Below are 13174 nucleotides of genomic sequence, written 5' to 3'. Positions count from 1 at the left end.
ATGGGCCTAAGTGATAAATTACGAAGCAATTAAACGATATACCGTGCATTTCTTTAATATAATGCAATAAAAATTAATATGTATTTTCATTCTTACATGCTAATAAAAAAAGAAAATTGATAAAAAATATGTTGAGCAACTTTAGCGCAGAAGTATGTTTTCCCGATGTCTGTTTGTTTACGTGATAACTGACGTCATATACATGTATCGTGTAATCATGCACTTGACTGCTCTATCTTTAGAAATCAAAAACATTATAATTTTTGAACCAATATTAAGGCAATTTAAAATTCTCAATATCAATACGAAATATTTACAACTAGAAATTATCCACATGTCAATAGCAAATACAATTGTTATCAAAGGGATGACCCTGTATTGTATGCCTGCTAACCTTTTTTACAACACGCACATTGCCTTTGTCATAAGAGCAGTATATTTGGTGGTGTTTTTTTCCCTGAATTTATGTTTTTATTTAATTTACCAGTGTCTTATTGTTATGAAGCATTTTACTTCATATAATAATATAAAAGGTGTGTATGCGGTAATGAGACCAAACATTACACATGTTTCTAATGTAAAAAAACGACAAAAATAATAGTGTATTTGGGGAAAGAGATTTGATTATACTAATGTTGTTAAATTTATACATGTTTCGTGTTAAGACAGGAAAGTATTAAGATATAATAATCAGTTCTTCAGTTTTCTTGTATGGTTATTTTCAGAGAATCACCTTAGTAAACAAGTATTTTAAACTGAGCTTTCCTTTCTCAAGGTTTCTTACATGTATTTTAAGTAAAAACTCTAAGCACTCTAAATACTTGAACAACTGCAAATTCAAAACAATGTCTGACATTTTAGATACATATAACATCTATTATTTACTTTCCCCATGACAATTGCGCATATGTTTATGAGATTATTGATTTATTTAAAGTAGACTTTCGCAGCTCGATGCCTAATTCTTTTATGTTCAAGGATTGCCAAAAGCTCTGTCGTCAAATACAGTCTATTGACAATTGTTCATTCTTATAAATGCTACAATAACACTGAAGTATATTTCACTGTTTCAGCATTAGTTTTTTAAGACATTATACAGCCAGAAACTTTTATCTATTTCGTAAAATAGTAAATTGTAATATGTATAGAGCACACAAACAGACCATACATGTGATATACTAAAGAAGTTGAATGTCAATGGAATGGTCAAAATAGGAACTATAAAGAACGCGCCTAACGACACAATAGCAACTGTTGCTTTTGACTAGGTTAACTAAAAAGATAATAGAGAAAGAGAGAAAGAGAAAATAAGAATCCCTAGAAAGTACAAAAACGGCAAAATTAAACAGTTGAAGGCTCGGTTTGAATGAGGCTGCTCATGGACGGTATTGCCAAGTGCAAACTACCGTCCACGCCCCCTTAACCGTTCTTTAGGATACAGTTAATTTTAAAAGGGACAGTTTTCTTCATTCAAGGCAAATTGTTGTTTTTGTACAAACGATTTATATATTTGCATATACATATATATTAAGTAAGATTAATTGATGATGTATTTAAAATTTAAAACAGATTAATTTTTCACCTTCTTACATATTAAGATTTTTTTGTTTTACTCAGTAATTCAACTTGACCTGTTTCTTTCATTTACAGTTAAATAGATTTCTTTGCATATGGTAAAAATATAAACATTTTTTCAAACATATAATGTACAAAATGAATAATGACAATGATTAATACTTAAGAAGTTCCTATAGTGACTTGATAAAAGTGGTAACAGCCCGTTAAGACATGTGTTAAGAATATCTAAAGAAGGAAAACAAATGGTTTCTTTTTAAAGGATTGTTCTTCGGTTTACCATTTATCTTTGTTACAGAAAGGTTTTTAGTCTTCAACACGCCTGGTTCATTGATTTCTCATTATATCAAAGAGGCTCTTGTTATAATTTGATCAATGTGGAAACAGCCTTTCTGAGATATTGGACAATGCGGTTAATTATAAACAGATGAAGGAAATATAAATGTCCCAGTGACAATTAATCTCTGTTTAATAGTCGACTGTCAAATTGTCAAGCTTTTCAAACAAATACTATATGATACGTGGCTGTCGTAACGGTAAAAAGCATTTGATAGTTTAATTTGTCTATTGTGACAGCATTATATTAGCTGCGGTCATTTTACAAAAATGATTTGCAATCAAATTCATAGTAAATTTAGTATATTTAATTCAAATTCAACATATTTGTTTTTCAGTTTTCTATCTTTTGCAATACTTTATCTTTAGGGCTCTATTAGATGCAAAGATTTTTTCAACACTGTTTGAAAGCACACTATTTGAGGAATTGTTATAAAACTCAATATGCAATATTAACTATTATAAGAAATATCAATACAGGATGTCTTTTCCTAAAGCGATCGATTGAACAAACATTGTTTCGGTTGGGCAAAAGTTGTTAATGAAAATGTTTTTATCAACTAAGTATTGTGTTCATTATTCTAACGTGTTTCAATGATAAGTTAGTTTTATTGACTTAAATTAATGTAGATGAGACGGTATTTTTAATATTGTTCGAAATTCTAAAATTTTCTTTATCTAACCTTTCGTAGAACATAGAGTTGTTTAAAAAACAATCGATAAATAGCCTTACATTGGATTGTCTCGTGAATATTATATTTATTAGTTTCTACTGAATAACATTTAGCAGACATCGACAATGCTATATGATTCTCTTCTTTATATCAGGGAAATAAGTTGGTTTCTCTACAACCATTTTGAACTGCTGAGATGGAACAGACCTCTATAGCACTGATCAATGTCTTTTATATACTTTCTGGTTGATATATTTTCCAGGAAAGCACAAGCTGATAAATCATGACTTGTAGATATTAGTAAGTTTAGAAGGTACATGTATTTATACCGTTTTGATATGTTTTTACAGATATTGCTGTTATATCTTCTATCTAGAGACAGTTAAAAAGAAAAGTTTAGATATGAATTATATTTATGTAAATATAATGAGCATATATAAAATGAATAAGAAAACTGTAAGGTTATTTATATTTTATTTTAAAGAAGTTATACTGAATTTTATATTTATGAGTATAAAACAGGAAAACTACATAAAAATCGCAAACTCAGTTTGATTGAGTCTGTACATGAGGGATATTGAAACAATGCAACATCCCTGACACTACTTTGCACCGGCTTGAGCGATACTAAATTTATTTTCAACACTTAAAAGTGCCGGGATGAAAGGATTATGATAAAAGATGATACAGTGTAAGGGATAAGGTAGATTGATCGACTCAAACGATTAGTGTTTCTTCATATGCGGCACATTTTTATCAAATGGCTGGTTTTTAACATTATAATAAGTCGGTTAATAAGATATGAAAGTAAAATATGACGTAACGCGTTTTCGTAAGGTCAAGTATATAAGGATATATGTCTTTATAGTTATCGATTTTCAAACCGCCTTTCATTTCATAATAAATGGATATTAGACATTCCAATTAAATATGACAATATATATTTTAATTGTTGTTTCGTCTTTTTATCGTTATTCAAATGGATTTATTGGGAATTTTTAAAGATTGTGCATTATTGAATAATTGAAAATTATTATCTTTTCTATGAAATAATATGACAGATTATATTTCGTAACATCTTGCTATCAAAGTAGTTTTCTTTCTTAGATTTTGTATTAAATTCCGTATCCCATGGATATAAACGAATCGTTGTTCAATTCAGACACATACTCCTCAACAGAACAGGACTAAGACTTGTTACACATTAAAAAAAACACATGGACGACATATAAAAATAACTAATTTGAATGGGAGCTAATATTTTTGTCTTGGTTGATTTTTGTCTCATGAGAGTAGATTATCAGGTAACTGTTTGTATATGTCTGTAAATACCGTTAAGTGTTCATTGCTATTCATTTATTGATAAGTAAACATATAATATTCCAAATGAACATTATTATGAAGTCATCTTTTATCCACATAGTCCCTATAAACTTTAAATATGAAGAGACAACAACCATACCATAAGACATTGAGAAATAAATGCAGATACCTAGAGAGGTATATAAATCAGGCGGAAATAACTGCGCACTTACGGAAATTAAAGTATATAATATCAAGTTTCCTGCTATTATATTACGATATTTGAAGTGTCGAACAACCGACCCTTGTATGATTTATTGAAATGTTTTCGAAGTCTTTTGACACGGAGACTGTTTTTACTATCTTAAAAGAAAACGCTCGTTATAGATCATACATCTTTCAATAATACACACTGACTGCACATGACAATGACTTTCTGTGTAAATTATACTCAATAATGTCTTTTTTCTTTCGGGCAAGCTATGGTTTTAATACATATTATAAACGTTATAATAAAATTGCCTGTTTGATTTGCAAATTGTTTGAAATAACTATTGCAAAAACAAACAAACAAAAAACAAGCAATTATTTTTTCTTGGGCATGACTTTGTCAAACCAAAAGATCTTTACAGGATGAATAATGTGTTAGTTGTCTTAGACTGTGTTTCATATTGTAAATGACAGAGATGACATTTGTAGATTACTACTTATTATATTTATTCAAACAGCATAACGTTTTATTTTATTTTTTTTAAGTTGCAAAAGTTGTGGGAAGATAATTGCTGTTTCAACAGAGACCCAAAGCAACATTAATCATAATAAACCTTTATCAAAATATGTTTTCTGTGACTAAGACAATGACATTTTTATTATTCTATTAGACATTTCACCCAAAACTTCTTTATCTTCAGCCGAATTTATCAATTTCAAAAGTAAACCTGATATTTTACTTACATTGTTAGATTTGTTTAGTGTTGTAAATTCAATTGCACTAAAATTGCAAGCAGTAACCAGATAAAGGTTTGTTTTCAAAATTATAACTTTTTGTTTTAGCTGTTAGTTATCATATTAGGTAATACTTAAACTTGAAAGGGAGACTATGATAATTATTTCCGTACACATGTCAAAAAATTTAAGTGTTAAACTTAAACTTCACCGCCCTTATGTCAACTCCAGGTTTTGGTTGGGTGCCTTGTGGGTGCCCTACTTTGGTGTTTCGGGGGCTGCGTCCTGTGAACGTTGCCTTTTAATTATTGTCTGTTATTTCAAATCATGGTTATAATTCTGAAAATTTGCTATTTGTCCTTTAATTTGCAATGCAACATGCAAAGAACATCTAACTACTTTATGCCTCAGCACAGTAGATATTAAGGTTTCTTAACATTGTTTCATAGTGATTTTGGAAAGACATAAACTTTTATGGCTATGCTGCTATTCTATCAGAACTACTTTAATTACGTGACACCACTTTATATACTTGTACCTATCTGGACCAACATAATCCATAAAATGTTTAAGGAAGACAAATCTTACTTATTAATTTTGGATTGTGTCGTTTTAGGGGCGTCCGTGACCAAGTAGTTAAGGTCGTTGACTCCAAATATCCTTACCCTCACCGCTGTGAGCTCGAATCCCCACAAGTACATTATCAGAACTTGCATAAAACATTGAAACAGGATGAATAAGGGTTGCAACCGACAATTTCCTAGGATGCTGTGTAAGTTACTGACTTTTCGTATTATATTAAAGGGTGCTTTACCTTGCCATATCCTCACCAGATATTTTTCATCTAATTTTGCACCAACATGCTTAGTATATTATACAGTATTGATATTATTATCATTATATATCATAAATTTGTCTTATTGATGGCTTAACGTTGCTTAGATCCAATAAGTGGTCACTAATTGTGCATAAAGGTAGGGCTAACTTCTATATATACAAACCGCTGTCTGTTTCAAAATTACAACAAAAGCTTATATTTTACAGATATTTTACATTTTACTTAATTAAATTAAAAAAAGCATGAACTACTATCATTATATCAAAGTTACTTATTTTTAATTGACAAATTCATGCAAAAATTGTAAATTATCTTTTATTCTTCCAGTTATTTATAGAGAATGATATCTTGAAGCACGCAGTTCATCTATTTAAAAATGTTACAAAATGTTCTATTGCAAGGTTTCAAGGAAAATATTGGGGTGTAAAATTCCAAGAATTAGTGATATTCAAGTAGATCCAATTTTCATTTTGTATGACTACTGGAATTTAATAGTTCTGTTTACTGTGTTCTTGTGATATTATTTATCATAAACCCCGCTTATGTTTCAGACAGAAAAGTGACGTCAGAAGCCAATTATAACAGAAATAAATAATTGTTTGCAGCAAATACAAGTAGCAGATAAAAGTAATGATTTAATTATTTCAACAGATTCAGAAGATATTAAGGGAAAATAATTATTATATTTACAGTACTTTCTTACTATAAGGAGACGCTGAAAATGACGATGATTAGCATGATGTCTGGCTAACGGATACGCACTACATGGCCTTTCTTTTGCTTTTAGATGAAATGTTTGTTTGTTTGTTTCATTTTACGCCTTTTCCCAGTATCTCAGTCATATAGGCGGGTAGTTTCCTAACCATCGTTCCTGGAGAGTTACACCAGTACTAGACTACCTTCCTCCGCGCAAAACTACCAAAGCATCTCCCGTGGATTGAACCCACGCCAGAGAGGTAACTGGATTAGATGTCATCGACTCTAACCCCTCGACCACGGAGGTTGTTTTGTATATTATATAAGTTTTTAATAATACAGCCTATGAAAGTAGCTTAAGGAAGAATATTTGTTTAACGCATGCCTTCTTCAGCAAATAAGTATTCAGCAACTCGATATGTGTGCTTACTCAGCTTTTACCTAAGCATGCATAACCATTTAGTTGATTGTTATTCAAAGTAATGACTAATGTCTTCATTATGATTGAAACTGAAAGGTGGTGAAATCGTTCAAAGAACTGCTATTTCACTTGATCCGTTTTTCTTTTTATTTCGAAAATATTACTGATCTCTATAAAAGTGTTTATATAAGTACAGATTATCAGTAAGAATAAATAAAAGTACAATTTAAACCTCGGAGCATTAGTGCCTGGTAAATGTGCATCATCCAAGAAAACAGAAACAAAAAATATAAACAAAAACTGCTCATTGAATGCATACACGGTTTGTCCCTTTGGACGAGAGGTGTACATAAAGAACAGACGCACTTATACGTGCAGGTTATTTTTTCTTTGTGACAAAATCACAAATTATGAACGAGTGGAAATTAAAAGCAATGATCATATTATTGCACCATAACCGTGATGTTATAAACCTACGTATGTCTTATATAATACAGCCGTGTAAGGATTGTGTGCGTAAAGTATTTGTTTAGTTCTGCAGATGCTTGAAATGGAGGAAAATATAAGTTTACTGTCAATAAAGGAAGGTTTTTGTAGCAATAGATTAAACTTACTTCATTGCCATTGATTTACGATTAAAACTGAACAAAGGCACGTGTGTTTTTATGTTCTGTTTCTATATCATCGTAAAGTAAATGTTGTATTCATTAAAGCAAAGGTCTTTGAAAAGGACTATTAATCATTATTATAATTATAATTTATTTTGTCCAAAAAGCAAGTTTAAAAATATTTTTTACCAGTTATTATTAATATTGTTACATAATTGGGTCACTGAGCTTTTAATCATTTTATTGGTCTGATCTATGATTGCCTTAATGACCCCTTTTAGACTTTTGATAGTTTGATACTTTTTTACAGGTTTCTGGTTCATTAGTATCATTGATAAAATATATGATCAGGGTCTTTCAAATTCTATTTGAAAGACCCTGACATGGCTAAAAACGTATTTTGTCCATTATTTAAAAATAAATAATACTTGTTTGTCATTGCGATTATTTGAGGTACAGATTAAAAGAGAAACATAAGTGATTTTAATATGTAACACATTTTTATGAAGCGATCCATGATTATTATGTTTATATGTAGTCCGCAATTTAACTGAAATGTTCAAGAACATAACGATTAACGCTATTAGATTTGACAGAAAATGCAAATGAAAGTCAAACAGGTATATGGCAAAAGTAAACGGTGTAATTATTTGCTAATTTTTCGTATTAAACGTGTTCTCTTTCAGAATTGTTCAAAATTCTGAAAAGCTAAAAGACCAATCATGTATTGTAATCTTTAAGTTACATTTGTTGTGTCATCCGAGAATCTAAAACAAATGTATGCAAGTAATAAAAAGCAGTAAATTCAGGTTCAAATATGATACAAATGTGCAATACAAACTGAACAAAGTTAATTATTAATTATTGTTGATACAAATTTAAATAGCAACAAAGTAATTTGTATTTTTCATATTTCCGTATAAAACAGGTGACAGATCGTTTTGTTTCATAATCTTGTATATTTGAATCTTAAATTTAAATATATACAACAAACTGTTTAACAACATTTTGAGAAAGATATTTGTTTTAGAAAGTTACTAATATACCCTCTAACAATTCAGATTTCTTTTCAGCCATAATTTGTTAGCACTTTTCTGTTCATAGAACACCACAAACGTTTGCATTATAAAAGGTTTGAAATCATTCCAATATATATGGTTTGTTTACACGTTATTACAAGATATATTTGCAGATACCAAATGTTGTAGCTACAATCCTTTTCGTTTTCGGTACTATTCTTGGCTAAGTAGTTTGTCTTATTCAATAAAGTTAACAGTCTTTCCCGCACCACTGAAATTATTTTAAAACATCTTCTTCACAAGTAACAATAGAACAAAAAAGGTTCTTTTATCTAGAAAAGTATTCATCTGGAAAATGACTTAAAGTAATTAACCTTTTGTTTTCAATAAACATAGCATAACAGATATGTAAATAGAAAGTATATCTTAATTAAAAAACAATGTGGAAATATCGTTAGAAATATAGTAAGAACTATGCTTTAGCTTTAATTGAATTTGTATATAATGAAAGATCTGTAATACAATGAATAATTTACTCTGATGTTATTTAGTATTAGACATAATAACAAACCACTGAAAATTATACACTGAAATTGTAAAGTGTGAGACACATGATTGGATTTTTCATACATTTATATAGATCTAACGGATAACAAAATCTTCTAAATAGAGGATATTCAAGTTTTTTCTATAAATACATGATTTATTTTCATCGAGTGGTATGAAAATAAATATTTCATGAGTGGCGGTAGCCACGAGTGAAATATGGTAATTTTCATGCCACAAGATGAAAATAAATCATGTATTTATAGAAAAAACTTGAATTTTCTGTTTATTATATACATTTTCTTTTTTTTGACATTAGAGTTATAAGACTTACCCTTAAATTTTGTGTACTGGCAGAATTTAAAAGAAAGTAGTCCGGCAAAACACCAGTGAAAATACGGAAAATATGTTTCACTGCAGTGAAAAATAAATTTTTACAGTGAAAATACGGAAAATGAAAATACGCATTTTATTTCATCAATATTTCTCAATATTTCATTTATAAGTATATAATAAAACAAAATATTATTATTCGTTATATAAATATTCATCCTATATCACTTAACACTTTATCGATTTTTTTAAATCAACATTTACAAGAAAATGATACAAAAGTTATTTGTTCGTTTCTATGCTTAATGATTTGCAAATAGATTAAAGAAAGTATTTTCCATATAAGTTCCTTTGCTCATGTATGTTTTTATAATTCTGTAAATGTGAACATATTTCGACACAGCACTGAATTATTTAGATTTATTTATTATTTAGTTGAAGTTGTAGAGATTTGGCATTATTGTAAAACTATTGGAATCGTATCAATACGTCAGTTCGCTCTTTCTTCGATGTCCTTGTGATATCGAACTTTTTACACTTTTCATGTATTCAAAAACCATGTAAACCTTTATAGCTCTTTATTTCTAGTGGTATTATGTAGTCTTGCCAGATTTAATCCTTGTTTAACATTGTGTTTTGAACAGACTGATTGCCAATTCTAGCTTCCAAATATCTTTTTAAGTATTTCGTCTATTGACTAAAATAATTAGCATTGGTGCACCTTGTCAAATATTGATAATATTTGACTGTACAATAGCTTTTAAAAACTGCAAAAAACAAGGAGACTTTACATTTAGAAATGCATATTTCAAATAAAAACACATGCCTGAAGAAAATTAAAATAATAGGAGGGAAACGTTAGGGAAAAAAGAGTCGTAGATACAATCATATCGAATCCAAAAATCTAAAATCTTATTTTTTTTATACAATTAAGTGCGTCCGATGAATCATGTGTTGTTTACTAAAATATATTTAGATCACAATTGTTTTTATTTTGAATAGGGTAGATAAACATTCAAGCACATAAATATAAAACGTATCGTGTTCGCGAAGAAATAAATTACTGTGCTATCGAGCATGCTTTGAACAACACCTGTTTTTTTCAGGTTGTGAGGAATTGTTGCTGATGAATTTGAAGCTATTGGTAACAATACGAAAATAGTTCGCTTATTCTCTTATCAGATCCTGGGCAAATATTCAGAATACTTTGTTCAATGTAAACATTTATAATATTGCAATAGTTTAACTTGATTGTTCATATCATAATATTGTACTCTATGATGATCACAATTGGAACATCAATATTAAATATAAAGATTATGATCAAGAACATCAATATATAAAAAAATGGAAATTGAAATATAACAATAAAACGCAGAAAATGATAAATAAGAATGATCTTTTTGATTACTTTTGTTTTGATATTAAAATAGAGAAAAACAAAATAGATTAAAATAGATTAAAACTAAAACATATTTAAGACAAAAACAAGAAAAATATTTAACCGTAATTATATCAAAATGAAGAATAAAACCATGAAACAATTGAATATTTAAGAATATCGAATACTTCTTTTACTTCATTCCTTATTATATTTCTCTCAATGTGTGTATTATTTTAAAATATCACATTACATAAAATCTAATCAATAGTTTCCGATCCAAGATAAATATGTTTCATTATAACATGCTCATTGAAGCTAAAATGGACACGATTTTATAAGTTATATGTATGTTAAATGCAGCCGATAATAATTAATCTACTTGCTATAATACAGAAATGTCTTTCTTGCTAGTAAATACAGAAGCAAATGGAACATTTCAACAATTATAGCTGATTTGAAATCAATGCAAATACATAATGTTAGCATGGACTGTTTTGTATTTCCCCGTTGAATATTCATTTTCATTTATAAAATTAATTATGAAAATATTTTGTTGTAAATGCTATACGTCAAATAATTTAGGATTCAGATATGGGAAGGAATTTCTGAAAAGTTATGTTCAATAATTTGAGCTGACGAAGATATCCCATTGATAACTATGCCAATAAAAGCAATAGGGTAAAACTGAAGGGTCTGTTCGTGATATATATTGAGGGGTGCTACATCTTTCACGCCACCTAGCACCGATGTAAACGGTATCCAATCATTAACATTGAAATATTAGAATCATTGATTCCGAAGAAGCAGTAAAATATGACAACACTGGCATGAAGAATAATAAAATACATTCTATATGCTTCACAGCACAAAAAAGAAAAAAAAATCTGGAAAAGGAGTTATTCCTTCTAAGCAATGAAAATATAAAATTAATAAATATTGTTTTTGCATGAGTGCAATACCTCTCCCTAACATCGGTCAACACTATCTTGCTGAAATCTATGATCCCGAAGGACCAAAAGAAAAAAGGTAAGCTAGGTAATACTTAGTGTCTAATGTTTTATAATGGATTATCAGTAAAGCTACAATATTAATAACATGTTTTCTCACAAACTGTAACAAAGTACTGCGAATTCACTTTTATTCGTGGGCATGAAATTTCGTGGTTTTATCAAAACGGGCATTTTCGTGGGTTCTTATATTCGTGGATTTTCATATTCTTGTAAAAAATTTAGTAACCTAATGCAACTAATCTTCACCTTAATCGCGGAACATTTTTACTTACAGAATGTACATATCTAAAAACGTGTCACACAGCGCTTGTCTATAAATTTAATCCTTGCCTCTGGGCATAACCCTATATAGCACAGTTACTCCCGATAATTGGCTGCAATTAACACATTTATTTGACATGATATGCACCTCCATTAGACACACTGCCCCTGTAATTCGCCGATGCATGATTTATACGACACCGGACACGTTTTAAACAGCGAGTTTAAAAAGTTTACACCCTGAATTGGTCTTTTCATATTTGACAGTAAATACACGCAACGTCACAGCGACTGTGTAAATTTACATGCATATGAATTAATCTGTGTAAATAACACAAGTATATGTGGATCTAGAAAAAGTCTGTGGCGTCTTTGATGTTTACGTAATTGCATTCACACAAATACAGATTAAAATTCATTTAAACTGGATCATTTAAAAAACGACAAAAGAAAGTACAATTCATCTGTATTAGCGATTATATTTTTTAAAGTTTTATGTACTTACGACATTAATATTAGAGACTTTTCTTAATTAATAAGAACAAACTGACATTTTTTATAAGCGCTAATTAATTGGATTGCCTGGGTTCCCTTATTTACTGACTATGTCAAGTATTCTAACAACGATCAGTGCGTATATGCGACCTACATTTGTGACAGTAAATTGAGGACATATAATCGAGATTTTTTGTCAAGTTTCTTAACTATTGCAAACGGATTTAATCTGTCACTAACCTGATTATCTGTACCGTATGTATATACATTTATTTCACGAAAATTGGCCGGAAAAGTGCCGACGCATGTTTGTAATATATAGAACAGAGACATGGTAAGAAGTATTTGTTGGGTTATAATTTCGTCGGATCTTAAATTCGTGGATTGACTTCCCACGAAAACCACGAAAATTCGTGCCCCACGAATAATAATGATTTTACAGTATTGTTTGACTCATTGAGAGCACCACGTGAATCGATATATCAGAACAGCTTGATAGATTTTTGTCTAAATCTATAAGTTTATGTAAAGTTTAAAGCTGTTTTTTTATGTTTCTGTCTTTTGTTATACTTTATGTTAAGGGCTCTATTAAAAAAAATTTCAACACTGTTTGAAATCACATTATTTGAGGAATTGTAATAATAATCAATATACCAAATGAACTATTCATCGAATGTCAATACGGGATGACTTTTCCTAGGATGTTCGTCTGGACAAACATTGTTTCGGTT

Source organism: Ruditapes philippinarum, unplaced genomic scaffold (genome assembly GCF_026571515.1).
Source record: "Ruditapes philippinarum isolate M1 unplaced genomic scaffold, ASM2657151v2 ctg80_1_1_1_1, whole genome shotgun sequence".
NCBI classification, from domain to species: Eukaryota; Metazoa; Mollusca; class Bivalvia; order Venerida; family Veneridae; genus Ruditapes; species Ruditapes philippinarum.
This window is presented reverse-complemented; position numbering follows the sequence as displayed.